Genomic DNA, 15,996 nt, shown 5'->3' with positions numbered 1-15,996 from the left:
CTCTCTCAGAGCCTGTGAGGACTGGGAGCCAGGCTTACTCTGTGGCGAACTGTCCTGGGCCTATGTCTGTCTGTCCCTCTCTCAACTCCCATTTTGTTTCCCCTTTGCTGTCCCTGCTGCACTGCAGGCCCTGGGCCACTATTCATTCTAAATTTCTCCTGGATGCTTATGTGGTCAAGAATGTTATTTTTATTTCCCTTTCTACACCCACATATCTTCCTTGTGTAAAGTCAGTGCCCAATGCATGTTGGCTGAATCTAAGGAGAGAGAGTGAGGAATGTGCCCTTCTCCCAAGTAGAATCACCCTAGAGCCAGTTGAGATTCTTCCCAGAGCCTGTACCCCAATGGCACGTTGGGAGGCCAAGGCAGGAGGACTACTTGGGGTCAGAAGTTTGAGACTAGCTTGGGCAGTAACAAGACCCCCGTCTCTACAAAAAAGTAGAAAAATTAGCTGGGTGTGGTGGTGCACATCTGTAGTCCCAGCTACTCAGGAGGCTGAGGCAGGAGGGTCACTTGAGCCCTATATATAGCCGCATATAACTCGTTTAATCCTCATAACAATTCCATGAAGTAGGTATTATTATTACTATTATTATCTTCAACTTACTGAAGAGGAAACTGAGGCATAAAAGAGCTAAATAACTCAGCCAAGGCCACACAGCTAGTGGGTACCAGAGTCAGGATTTAAACCCAGGGCGGTAAGCTCCGGAATCCATTTCTTAACCACTGTTCTGGGCTGCCTGCACCTCTGCCATGGGTTGATCATCGGTGGTTTCATGTCAGCCTGGGCTCTCCGACTGTGCTGCGATCCTCCTGCAGGGCGGGACCACAGCTCCCACTGCTTTGATCACGTTCTTCCCATCATATTCATTCAATAAATATTTACTAAGCACGTCCTCTGTTTCTGGAGTGTTCCAGGTTCTAGGAACACAGCAATGAACCAGACTGTCAGAATCCTGCCTGATGGAGCTTCCATTCTAATGAGGGGAAACAGACGATTCCCAGGTAAATGAACCAACTAACCAACCGAGGAGAGAATTAGACATCATCACGGAGTGCATCCCAGGAAATGAAACAGAGTAATGGGATCAGGAGGACCTGAGGCGGAGGAGCCTCCTTAGATCACGTGGAGAGAAAGGGCTGTCTACACTGAGTCCTGAGGAAAAGGGGCCAGCCCAGTGAGGATTTGCGGGAAGAGAGCTCCAATCAGAGGGTCCACAGATGCAAAGGCCCTGAGGCAAAAATGTGCTTGGCAAGTTCCAGAAGCAGAAGAATACCTGGGGAGTAGCAACCAAGGGGCAGAGGGGAGGGGAACAGAGCTCAGATCGTGTAGGTCTGGAAGTTTGGATTCTCTACGCTGTGGTGCAAGAAGCCACAGGACGTGCTGAGTCTCCAGTGAACGCTAAATGACTCCTATACCTCCACACTGGGTGCTTCTCAGCACACCAAGCTACCTGGAACCACTGACCACTGTCTCCAGGGTGCCCAGCTGCGCCCCACAGCTGCTGTTCTAGTGGGACACAGGGGTCAACCATGCGGGCCTGAAGTCAGAGGTCTGGGTTTCAGTCCCTACAGTTCTGCTCACAAGTGGAATGACTTTAGGCAAATTATTGAACCTAAGCTTCAGTTTCCGGGCCTGAACGATGGGACCATAAAGTACATATCCCAGAATACTGCAAGGATTAAATGAGATGATAAGTGTCACATGCCCAGTGCTGGGACACGGCGAGCAAGCACATAAAGGCAATTCTTATGTTGCGGTGGTTATTTTTATTAATAGTGCTGGAATTCAGCCCTGAAGTGTAAACACTTCCTAGCAGAAAGTGCTGGAATCTCTGGTGTCAGCTGTGCTGGTTTCTGGGCTGACAGAAGATGAGTGAAAAAGTCTGAAAAGAAAAAACAAGTATGATCCAAAACATCTATTTCCCGAATAACATGACCCCTACTTTCTATTTTTTTATGCAACACACTGGAAGGTTCTAATCTTATTCCCTCCAAATCCCTCTCCAAGCTCTCTTCTGTTTCACATTAGCATATGGACGGAGACAGCATCAGCAGCGTGACCCTCGGATGGAGAATCGATGGCTGGAAATGTAGGGCATCATGGCCAGAAACTCAGTTCTTGGCCAGGTAAAAGGAGAAGCGCGTTTAGCCCAAGAAATACCAAGGCCAGGATTTCTGTGCAGATTTCCTGAGACAGAGGGGTTTCATCGAAACTCCAAGACTGAGGCCTCCAAGACTGAGGCCTCCACCCCTCCGCTGAGCATTTTTTCCTTTGGTGCGACAAGGATCTCATTAAGAACCAAGCCCTGGCGCCATCTCCTGGCAATCTCCAAAACTGAAAAACAGACGTTTCACGCAACGGACCCCTCCCTCTCCTTGACAGAAATTAAGTTCAGGGAGGGGAATTGGATATTTCGTATGAACTTCTGTGTTTTCAACCTCCTGTTAAATATTTGAATCAAGAAGAGCAGATGGTAGCAGGCGCAGCCACTTACAGTCCCCACCAGAGACTGTCCCTGCTATGCCGCCACTTCCTTTGTTTCTGTAAGTGCTTGTCGCTCGGCAGAGGTACCCGGAGATCAGAGGCAGCATATTTATAAGATGTAAATATACCTTCAGTGGCTGGTGCTTGGCCCCATCCCCACCAATGCACCCAGTCTTACCTGAGGATAGTCCTCTGCCCAAATTAGCATCCTCAAATACTTCGACATTCTCCAGATACTTTACACAAAGAAATCATGTATGAAATCTGCCTTCAAGGAGTTGGGCTCCCAGCTCACTGCTACAAGCCTAAGTTTACCTCAATACCCAGATTCTCACGATAAGGATCAGTTTGGGGTCTTGCTCTCCCTACAGAAGGAAAAGGCGGCACCTTGCCATCATGGCCACTTTCACTTTCCAGGGTTTTGGTGGGAGCAAGTGGCTGCCTGGCCTGGGTAGCTTCAGCTGTTTGTAGCCAGCTCAACACTCACCTTAAAGCCCAGTAACTTGGCATCATTAGGCACAGAGCCTGAAAATGACTAGAAAAAATAAATCTGCAGGGTTTTTGACCAAGGAGTGAACCAAAATCCCAAAGAATTCTGGATTATTCCACTGGAAAGATAAGCAGGGCAGCTTTGAAGACAGGGAAGTCATTGGCTGGGTTGGTTCCTCCCTGCTCCACTCAAGGATATACAGTCACTTGTTTAAAATGTGTTGAGCCCTTTCTGTTTGCCTGGTAACGTGATGAGCACTTTACCAGTAGCCCCTCATTTAATCTCAAGAACAACCCATGCAATGCAATTGGTACCATTCTTATTTCCACTTAACAGACAGAAAACTGGCTCAGAGAGAGCTTAAATAACTTGCCCAAGATCTTATAGCAAGTACATGGTAGAGGCAGGATTCAAATTCATTCATCCTGATTCCTTTTAACCACTATAATAAAGTGTCTTTCAGAGACCCAGGACTTAGGCTTTTCATGGGCACTGCTGAAAACTCAGCCACTCCTCATATTTGCAGGATGAATGAAATGGGGTAATTCTCCACAAATAAAGAAGGTGCACTCATAGCCCTTGGGATGTGTGTGGTGGAGGAGGAGGAGATGCATTAGTATCGGGCCCCTAATTTTAGTCCTTCTGGAACAGCATTTACCCAATATAAATTCTTTCCCCAGGATGTACATGCTTGAAGCAGTTACTGAACCATAACCCTCATCCCCAGCCTGTCTTTTAGGACCTTGTCAGTAATTTTCTCACACCATCCATGCTTGACGATTGATTTCTCATGGTTATTTGCAAAAGCACAAATACAAACGCTATTAACTGGCAATAAAACTAGCCAGCCGTTTCTAAAACCCAGTGCCGGCAACTGCTCAGTGGTCTTTGGGGACCCTTGGTTTGCCAGATCCTGCTAAAGCAAACATGGCTTTTGATACTAAAATGCCAAGGGTGGCAACCTTGTCTTATGCTCTTTCCAAAATTTATAGAATGAGTAGGTCTGGTTGGGTCAGGGGAAGGGAGATAGTCTTTTAAGAATCATAGAAAACTTTGAGGATTCTTGATTCCAGAAACCATCCATGCAGCCTCAATATATATAGATCTCGTATTTTTTCTAGATAACATTGCTTTTTTTAAAAAAAAAGAATGTAGAAATTTAATAAACATTCGTTAACCATCTGTTGGGTTCCTAGTACTATGCAGGGCACTGTGGGTATCAAAGAGAGGTCACCATATCTGCCTTCTAGTTAAGGAGAGATGAGCCACACATGAAGCAATTCAAGAATAAGACAGGCCAGGCCAGGCACAGTGCCTCCTTCCTGTATCCCAGCAATCGGGGAGGCTAAGGCAGGAAGATCACTTGAGGCCGGGAGTTTGAGACCAGCCTGGGCAACATAGCAAGACCCTATCTCTACAAAACATTAATTAGTTAATTAATTAATTTTTTAAAAGAAGAAGACAGGCAGGCAGTAGACAGTCAGGTGTGAGATGGCGAGGTGCGGATAACAGGGACCGTCCACGCTCAGAGGTGGCAATGATCGGCACAGTGGGAGCAGTTGGAGAGGAAGCCCACTGGTCCCACCCCATCTGTACCTCATCAGACCTCAGTTACCTGATCTGTAAAATGACAGAACTCAGTGGTTCACTCAACAAATCCCTTTTGAGCACTGACCATAAATCAGGTGCTATTTGTGGTTCTGGTGATCCAGGGTTAAACAAGAAGATGATTTTGCCCTCGTGGATCTTATTGCATGGTGGGGAGGAAGGGGAAGGCAGACAATACACAGAAGAATGGACAGATACATTACATGGCAGGTGGTGATGAGGGCATGAGAGAAGTCAGTCAAGGTAGGAGGACAGCGCATGGCAGGGAGCTGTGTTGGAAGGTGGTTGGAGGCATCTCATGCACAAATAACATAAGGGTGGGGGTGCGGGTGGAGTGAGGGAGCAACTCGAACTCATATCTGTAGGAAGAGGCTTCCTAAAGGAAGGAACAATGAGGCGAAGGAAGGAATGGTTCAAAATGTTTGGGGAACAGCAGGGCAGCCAGCATGGCTGGGGCAGCAGGAGTGTTGAGGAGTGGCGGGCAACGAACAGCAGCCAGGAGCCCATCACTGAGGACCCGGCAGGCTACGGTACATTCAGATGGGACACTCTGAAGCCTTAAGAATGTGTGCAAGAGTATCTCAAACCATCTCCCACTCTAAGGGTTGGGACTTGAGCAAGGCCATGCTGACCAAGCAGGATCTAGAATGGAGGGCTACAAATGCTAAGTACTCACATTTAAGGTGGTGCAGGCTCCTTTGCATTTCGGGAGTAATTTAACTAGGGACATAATCAAACTAAAGGGAAAAAAACTTCAGGGGTAGAAGTTCAGAGACAGAGAGTCTCAGGCCTTTTCTGAGCAAACTGGGAAATACTAATATATGGCGCCTTTGATCATCTTTAGGCAGCCAGAGCCCTTGCACTGTCTGTTTTCTGTTTGAAGACAACCAATGTGGTGCCTTATCAGAGCCAGGCAAGATCCTGTCCTCCCAAATACCAACCTGCCATTCAAAACTCACTTCTCCTGTGTTTCATTGCCGCTGTTATCTCTACTATAGATAACAGGTGGGTGCCAGTGTTAAGTAAATCCAAGCTAATTGGTTAGTGCTGCCCAAATTTTCTAGAAGTCTGACAACATAGAAGAGAGAAAATAGTGGCCCCAGAACGTCTGGAAGGTGTAAGGTGAGAAGCAGTCCATTGCAAGCAGGAAGCTTAATTGAAGACTCATGTTTTATCTTAAGATTCATGTGAATGTTGCATTCTACTCTAGATCTTTTAAGTTTGTAAGAAGTTAAAAGCAATGTTTTGTATTACTCAATGAGCAAATAAGGCCTGCCAAGAAAATATGCCACACACATTATCCTGTGCTTTGCCACACACCTTATCCTATGCTTTGCCACACACCTAGCACACTTTATGGTATCTCCAGGACTGGACAAACTCAACTTGAAAAGCATTAAGTTGATAACTAAACGTAACCCTATTAAAGCACTTTTCTCTCCAGAAGGATAAGTAGGTGCTAATATATGGGATTTCAAGGATCATGACTCACTATTGGAGGTTATATATGAGGCAGAGGGCTCCTAAAGCAAAACTGGGTATCTTCTTAAATAAAGACCCTAATGCCAGACCTGATTCCACAACTGTTTATCTTAACAAAAGCGGAAGCCATTTCAATGCTGAGTTGAGTTACCAATACAAGTTAGAAATATTCTGCATCTTAACCATCTCTGAACATCTGCGGGCATAAATGAGAATAACATGCACAAGATGGCAGCTCCACGGGCATCACACAAGTCTCAGCAAATTCCTTCAGTGTCACGTGCCCTCAGAAAGTGATTTTTGTTGCAGTGAATATGAGAGCATTTGCAAAGAAACTGACACTCTTCTGTTACCTAAGTGGTAGTTTGCAGCATCTGTGAGTAGCAATGTTTCTCATATTGTGTTTGTTTCATATCTAACATTATCTTGACTCATACTATAATGGTTTTAAGATAAAAATGGTTGCTTGTAAATACACGGTTGCCCATAGCAATGGGAGAATGTGTTTATTTGGGGGGAAGAAAGGAAATTAGAAGGAGACATGCATGCATGATACATGCATCAATACCGCTATGACTACACAATGCTATATTAACAATATTTTGAGGGAGTTACTTTAAACACCGTCCTTCCTTTCAACACATCCTGCACATGATCACAGGCTTTCTGGCTACTAGGAAAGGAAGGGATGCCATGTTGGATGCTGCCTGTGCTAGCGGGTTGAGCAGGCTGCTGCTGCCACACAGTGGAGACTGTTAAAATGGCAGCCACAGGAAGCTTCGCCTGCTTCCAGCCAGAGAAAATATAAAATTTTTACTGTCTATGCAATTCCTATTTTCGGTTCTCTCACATTAACCGCAATTATAATAAATAGCAAACACAAAATGCTTTATATAATTCCAGCTGCATTGTGCATCAGAAAATATGCTAAAGATATGGTAAATATATAAACACATAATTTCATTTTGTCATTTTACCTTATTCCTAAATATCTAGCTTTTGTTGTAGTTATAGTAAGACCACTTTTTAAAAGTCAGGTCTAATGTATATTTTGCCCAAAGAAATTTGCATTTTTGCTGTAGGGTACAAAAATACCTTAATCTGTGATGACAATTTTTTGTCATCTATAAGAGCCTCCCTTTTTGTTTAAGCTAAGCACTGATTTTAGGTAGAATCCTCCTACCCCCAAAAATGTAACAATTCATATAAATTAAATGGAAGACTTTGATTAACATATAAATTAGTTTTAAACTGGATATTAAAAGAATGTTCTAATGGTTGACTTTCCAAATTGACAGAGGCAGATGCAGGGGTGGGTTAGTTGGGCAGTTTTCCCAGGAACCAAACAACCAGGAGAGCTGAAACATCAAGGGAAATGGGATGAAATTGACAAAACTGAAATCTCTGTTTCAGACAGAGAATTATAGCCAACCTGAAGGAACATTTTTGATAAGCCTTTTGGATTGGGAGAACCCCTGAGTAGAAAGATAAAACTGCCTGTAAGAAGACAGTTTAAAAGACATGGTAAACTAGGAATAGAAAGGAACTTTCTTAATTTGATAAAGGGCATTTACCAAAAATCTCCAACAACTATGATATTAAATAGTGAAATATTAAAAGCAATGCAGTAATAGTTTGTAATGGTGAAAAATTGGGAAAACTTTAATATCCATCAATCAGAGAATAGTTAAATAAATTGTGATGTTATTGCACAATGGAATAATTAATTGCAGTTAAAATTAGTTAGCCACGTGGATCTATGGATAGTGTTTGAAAATATGTTTAGTGAAAAGGGCCAGTTATGGAGTATTGAGTGAAGTATGCTGTCATTCATGTACATTTCAAAAAGACACATTATTGCATATCGTCCCTATTAATAGATTCATAAATGTATAAACCTATGGATGCTTAAATTAATAACAGTGTTGCTTTTGGAGAGAGTGAGGAATATGTAGGCCTTCAACTTTATGAGTAATATTTTATTTCTCTTCCAAAAAGAGAGAGAAGAAGAAACAGAAGAAGATGAGGAGGAGGAGGGGGAGGCGAAGGAGACTTAAATTTGGTATGGTGGTTACATAAGTGTTTTTCACATAATCCTTTCCTTTTTCCATTAAAAAACAAAAGAGGTTGATCTAGTTCATTGCAAGATCTGTGTTATGCTGAGTATAATTTGTAAATCTGGGGCCAAATCTAAACAAACCAGGGCCCCCCCTTGACTTCCACAAAGTAGACAGAATTTCCTCTAAATAAATTTGATCAAACAGCTCAAGAATACTGGTTTGAGAGTGTATTGGATCATTCTTCTGCCCAAGGCACCCCCATGTCTCCTCCAATCCCTATATTGACACATTTAGTCTCAAAGCTTAATGAGGACAAAACCATCAGCTTTTTGCAGGTGGCATGGCCTTGTTGGTGTCCTGGAGCTCCAAGTTAACAACTGAAAAAATTTCAATAATAAATTTTCAGAAACAAATAACAAAATACCAGGCCAAATATTTTCAACTAAACAATGTACAATATCTCCTTCTAATTTTATATGCACACACACACACACACACACACACACACATACATGATCTTCCAATGTAAGTAAAAAAGATACCGTGAGAATTTGGGGAGCGGGGAGGAACTTGTCACTTTAGATTCCTTACACATATAACCATTTGTTTGAAACTCACTAAATCCAAAACTCTCACTCTGACCTTAATGTCTAGTCAAAGAAAAAGCACTAGGAAAAATCACTGAAAACCCTACAAGCAATAAAAGAATGGGGAAGATGGGATCCCCATAGATTTTTTTATTTATTTTATTTTATTTTATTTTATTTTATTTTGAGACAGTGTCTCACCCTGTCGCCCGGGCTAAAGTGCAGTGGCATCACCTTAGCTCACTGCAACCTCAAATTTCTGGGCTCAAACAATTCTCCTGCCTCAGCCTGCCAAGCAGCTGGAACTTCGGGGCACCTGCCACCACGCCCTGCTAATTTTTCTATTTTTTATGCAGATGGGGTCTCATTCTTGTTCAGGCTGGTCTTGAACTCCTGGCCTCAAGCAATCCTCCCACCTGGGCATCCCAATATGCTAGGATTACAGGCGTAAGCCACCGCGCCTGGCAGAATTTTGTTTTTATTTGAATTATCACTGTGTGTTTTAGCAAGTAGGAAAATTCCTATTTTGTGCTCTTGTTCTAACTCAATAGAGATGCGACAAAAACAGTCTTACAGACTCCTGTCACTATCAAACCCAGCAGATTTATTAGGAACAGAAACTTGGCAGATACTGATAAAGGAAATTTTAATTTAATTCACTACCATAAATTGCATAAATATGTCCACGCATTTGAAGCTCCCTTGATGGAATATTTATTTAAAAATAAAAAGAAAATATGATTTGGGAGAGACATATTTTAGGTTATTATTTCTCTGTGTTAGGAAGCTAAATTGCACCCTAAAATAAATTTTGCAGTCTAGACTGCAGTCTGGAGAGAAATGAGATGGTAATCTACTTGTCCCTCTTGCTTTCACAAGAGGACCACTCACAGTTGTGATGAGAATCATCACAAATTATAAGGCATAAACACTGGCATTGCTTCACATGTTATTAGTTTATTTGCAGATGGCACCACAATTTACAACCCTACCCTATTACAAGAAATGCTCATTCCAAAAATATTCTGCTTATGAGCAAGAATGGAGCTCCTAGAAATTACAGCAGTGCCATACTCTGTTTAAGCTTCACAAAATTTACATTAAAGCAATTCTTGAAAGTTATAGGAAATAATTCTATCTTCTTCAAGCCATTGCAAATCTTTTTAGACCAAATGCGGATATAAACCAATAAACATCTTTGTTGTTCTCTGATTTAATCACAAACAATTAAGCATAATTATTCCATAGAGTGGGAATTTAAAAGGACCTAATATAATGGACAGCTAGAAAAATATGGCAGCAAAACTTTACTTAATTAAGATTCTTTTAATATAAAATAAAAATATTGACTATGGAGCTGCCAAATCCAAGAACAGGCAATTTTACTGACAACAGCAAATAGGCTATTGGCAGATATTAGGAGATTCATCCAAAAAATGAGGATTCCATTCTTTAGGTTTTTGTTTTCTGATATGCTATACCTGTGTGTTGCCCAAAGTCTACAAGTTCATTGTGAAAGCCAAAGTAATCAGTCAACTCTTTATATTTACATTTAATATTAGAGCAGATGGAAATTCAAATCATCCTCACAAAACTGTCATCTTCAATTCAACAAACAGACACTGAGGACCTGCTGTTTACACAGTATTCAATATGCTAAGAAATATATATGAATACATCTTACCATAATTTCATCACCTCCTCCAGGAAGCCTTCCAAGATGTACTCTTCTGTCCTGACTGATTCATTTTTAATTTAAATTTGTTTTATAATTATTAAATAATACATACTCATCAAAAGAAATTTGAAAAATACAGAGAAACTGAATAAGAAGGGAAAGGCATCCATAGTCCTACCAGATAGAAGTAATTTAAATCTTCATGAGTTTCCTCACAATATTTTGCTGAGAATTTTTATATATTGCAATTATGTAATATATCCAAGATTGTGCAAGCTGACATTTATACAACATCATAGACGAACTAGATCTAACAGAACAATTCACACAACAGCAACTAATATTCTCAAATTCCAATGGAACATTCTCCAGAATGGAATATGTTAAGCTTAAGATGAATCTCACTAAATTTACAAGATTGAAAATAGAGTATGTTCTCTAACCACAATGGAATGAAATTAGAAATTGATGACAGAGATAAATTTGAGAAATTCACAGCTATGGAAATTAAATAACACATTTTTAAATAACCAATGGGTCAAGGAACAAATAACCACAAAGTAAATTAGAAAATACTGTAAGATAAGTGAAAATGAAAATATAACACACCAAAACTCATGAGATACAGCTTAAGCTGTGCTTACAGGGAAATGGATAGCAGTAAAATGTTCATATTTCAAAAGAAAAAAAATCTCAAATAAATAACCTAACCAACCTTCCATCTGGAAAAACTAAAAAAGAAGGGCAAACTAAACTTAAAGCAAGAAGAAGTAAGTAAATAATATTAGAGCAGAAAGTAATGAAATAGGGAATATAAAAAATAGAGAAAAATCAATGAAATCAAAAGTTAATTCTTTGAAAAGATCAACAAAATTGACAAACATTTAATTAGAATGATGAAGAAAAAAGAAAGAGAAAAGCTCAAGTTACTAAAAGCAGGAATTAAACAGGGGACATAACTACTAACCTTACAAAAATGAAATGAGTATAAGGAAATACAAAGAACAATCAAATAATTGTATGGAACAAATCACACAACCTAAATAAAATGAACAAATTCTTAGAAAGACATAAACACTGAAACTGAATCAAGAAGAAATAGACAATCTGATAGACTTATACACAGAAAGAAATTGGATTTGTAATCTAAAAACTACCCACAAGTAAAGCCAGAACCAGATGTCTTTAATAGTGAATTCTACCAAATGTTTAATGAATAATTAGCATTAATATTGTTAAAACTCCTACAAAAATTTGCAAAGGAAGAAATGCTTCTCAACTCATTTTGAGTTCAGTCTTACTCTGATATTAAAGCCAGACAAAGACATCACAAGAAAATAAAAATAAAGACCAATATCTCCAATATAGGTGAAAAAATACTCAACAAAAGCACTAACAAACTAAATCTAGCAACATATAAAAATAATTTTACACCATGACCAAGTGGGATTTATCTCAAGAATGCAAAATTGGTTTAATATCTGATAATCAATCAATACATTAATAACATACCATATTAAAGGAATAAAGAACAAAAACCATTCTATCTTTAAGGAGCTCAGAAAAAAATTTTAATGTAAAAAATTTTTAAAAAGAAAAAAAAACACACGATTATTTCAATAGACACAGAAAAAACATTGATGAAATCCAATGCCCTTTCTTGATAAAAACACTCAACAAACTAGGAATATGAATGAACTTCCTCAACCCGATAAAGAGTATCTAAAAAAAATTCCATAGTTAGCATAATACTTACTAGTGAAAGACTGAATGTTTTCCCTCTACAATTAAAAACAAGATAGATGTCCACTCTTATCACTTCTATTCAATGTTGTACTGGAAGCAAATTTGTCTGGGCAAAAGGAATAGATAGCATGCAGCTGTAGGGACATATATAATATGAGAACCATCTCTGTTCAGAGTTGACATGATTGTGTATACAGATGATCCTCAGGAATGCAAAAAAAAACCTATTAGAACTAATTAACATGTTCAGCAAAATTCAGAATACAAGATCAATATTCAAAAAGCAGCTACATTTCTATACACTAGCAATGAAAAATCTGAGAATGAAATTAAGAGAACAATTCTATTCATGATAGCATCAAAAAGAATAAAATACTTAGGAATAAACTTAACAAAAGAAGTGCAAGACTTGTACACTGAAAACTAGAAAAAATCATTGAAACAAATTTAAGTCCTAAATAAATAGAAAGACATCTCACATTCATGAATTAGAAGATTTTATATTGTTAAGATGGTAATACTTCCCAAATTAATCTACAGATTCAATGTAATCTCTATAAAAATCCACCTGGTTTCTTTGCAGAAATTAACAGCTGATCCCAAAAGCTATGTGGAGATGCATGGGACCAAGAGTAGCCAAACAACCTTGAAAAAGAACAAAATTGAACGATTTACACTTTCCAACTACAAAACTTACTAATGAGCTTCAGTAATCAAGACACTGTGGTGCTGGCATAAGGCTAGACAAATAGATAAATAGAATTATTTGAGAGTCCAGAAATAAGCCTATATGCCTATGGTCAACTGATTTTTGACAACATTGTCAAGATAATTGAATGGGAAAGAATAGTTTTTTTTTTTTTTAACAAATTGTGCTGTGACAACAGGATATCCACATGCAAAAAAGCAAAGTTTGACCCCTACCTCACCCCATATATAAACATTAACTCAAGATCATAGACCTAAATGTAGGAGTTAAAACTATAAAACTCTTAGAAGAAACGTAGAACTAAATTTCATGACCTTGGATTAGGCAATAGTTTCTTAGATACAACACAAAGCACAAGTGAGAAAAGAAAAAAATAGATAAATAGAATTACATCAAAATTAAAAACTTCTGTGCTTCAAATGGTACCATCAAGAAAGTGAAAAGACAACCCACAGAATGGAACAAAATATTTGCAAATCATATATCTGCTAAGGGACTTTTATCTAGAACATACAAAGAACTCTTACAGCTCAACAATAAAAAGACAAATAACCCACCTTTTTTAAATGGGTAAAGAATTTAACAAGACATTTATCCTAAGAAGAAATACAAATAGCCAAAAGGATGGAAAAGATGCTCAACATCATAAGTCATCAGAAAAAAGCAAATCAAAGCACTTCATACCTACCAGGATAACCAAAATAAAAACAGAAAATAACAAGTGTTGGTAAGGATGTGAAGAAATTATAACCCTTACACTTTCCTTGTGGTATTGCAAAATGGTACAGCTAATTTAGAAATCAATTTGACGGTTTCCAAAAATGTTAAACATGGTGTTAACATATGATCCAGCAATTCCACTCCTAGGTATATAACAAAGAATTGAAAACATAAGTCCACCCAAAAACTTGCCCACAAATGTTCAAAACAGCTTTATTCGAAATGAACGAAAAGAGGAAATAATTCAAGTGTCTATCAACTGATGAATGGGTAAACAAAACGTAGTATACCCATACAATGGAATATTATTCATCTATAAAAGGAATAAAGTATTGACACAAACTACAACAAATATACCTTGAAAACACTGTGCTAAATCAAAGAAGCTAGACACAAAAGGCCACATAAGGTATGATCATTTATATGAAGTTCCAGAATAGGCAAATCCATACAGACAGAAGTTGATTAGTAGTTGCCAGGGGGCTGAAGGGAGACGAGGGTGGAGAGAAGGAAGAATGACTGCTAAAGGGTATGGGGTTTCTTTCTGGGGTGATAAAAGTGCTCTGTAATTAGATAGTGGTGATGATTGCACAACTCCAAATATAGTAAAAATCAAACTGCAGATTTATAAAGGGTAGATTTTATGGTTTATAAATCATTAAGTTGAAAATATTTAATATATAGCAATTTTAAGCAGAGTTAACACTGGAACTCTCACAAATCTATAGATAAAAAATGTAAAAATGATGTAGAAAGGGATTTGATATCATTTCTGTCCCTGGATCATGTATTTATCTCTCCAAATTAAAAAAAATACTGAAGTCATTGAGGATGAGTTATCATTATTATTTACTTTATTAGATTTCTTTCTTTCAAACTGAAAAAAACAATACATGCTTTTATTGCTGCTTATTATAAGCCAAAAAGAATCCTAAACATATCAAAGACAAACCCAGTTGATATTCCTCTTCCCCGTGACCCTTACTTCCCTTACCCTCTCTGCCTAAAATTAATAAATGTTAATTTAATGTCTACATTTTTTCTGTGTTCATACTAATGCATGCAAATAAAAATATTCACATCAGTAAAAGGGTTTTTTTCTAATTTTACAAAAGGACCTTCTATTTACATTTCTCTACAACATATTTTGTTGTTGGCCTTTCCTAAAGGTCTATATATATGAATCTAACACTTCCTTATTAACAGCTACATAATATTCCAGAAATATGGACATACCATAGTTTATTCAGTCACTCCCTTTTGACAGCATTCAGGTTGCTTCATTTTTTTTTTTGTCCTACTCCAAAGAAATACATCACTCTTGATATTGGCAATATTCTAAAATGACCACTCATACAATTTTCTAATTTATTTGTTACTTTTATTCATTTCTTATTCATTATTGTCAACTACATAAGCATAGTACTTTACATATTTTGCATGATTCACTTTGTTCATTAGAAGCATTCTATTATTGAACAATTTATCTCCTATTTACATGTAAAATTTGTCATTTTCTCAACATTTTGAATTCATAAAATTATCTTGATTTTTATTTTCATCATAATCATATGCCTCTTCTCACCAGCAAATTTGATATTCTCTTTGCTTTTTGCCCTTTCAGACATGATTATATTAAAATTTTTATAAAACAGCTCCACACTCAGCAAACACAGCCTGTAGGCTAATAATATTACAGAATGCCTGCTGGAAACCACTTCCATCTTCTGTTTATGACCAGGAAAATTGACATGGTTTTGTTTGTGTCTATTTATCATACCACAGGGTAGCAGTTAATTCATACTACAACTTGGGTTTAGTGAGGAAATCTAATTTCTTTATTTTGTCTATAATTAATCTGGTCTTCCTACCACAATTTCCTACCACTGTTTAGCAGAAGCAAATTAACTAAATGTCCAATATAATTTAAAGTTTAGCCCAACCCAATAAGTTAGGTTGTTTTTTAAACAAATTTTCACTCTATTCCTTGGTTCATACACTGTGGATGTATCTCTCAACTTAGGTAAGGGGAAGACATTAGCAGTCTTACCCTTCCCCTCCTCGTCTAACATTCTACCTCCTAGCTCCTGCCAACTGTTTATTTAGTCTTACTGTTATCACTTCTCAGCTTTTTTGGCTAAGATCAAGTGCAGTCTTGTTTTCAAAGATGAATTACATCCACATTTCATGATTTTTGGCCATGCACTGATATTTAAAAATGGAGACTAAGTGACCAGCAAGGGTTTTTCCTACCATTTTGTGTAGATCTGTTTCCCTGTTACGTCTTCCCACCAATAAGAGGGCAGACTGGATGCTCTGTGTGTGTGAGTGGAGCTTGAGTAGCAGATTTCACCTTAGGGAAGACACTTTGGTCACTAGACCTGAGCACCTTCAAGTGACATATTGGCATTTAGATCGTAAATGCTTC

This window comes from Lemur catta, chromosome 12 (assembly GCF_020740605.2).
Source record: "Lemur catta isolate mLemCat1 chromosome 12, mLemCat1.pri, whole genome shotgun sequence".
Lineage (NCBI taxonomy): Eukaryota > Metazoa > Chordata > Mammalia > Primates > Lemuridae > Lemur > Lemur catta.
This window is presented reverse-complemented; position numbering follows the sequence as displayed.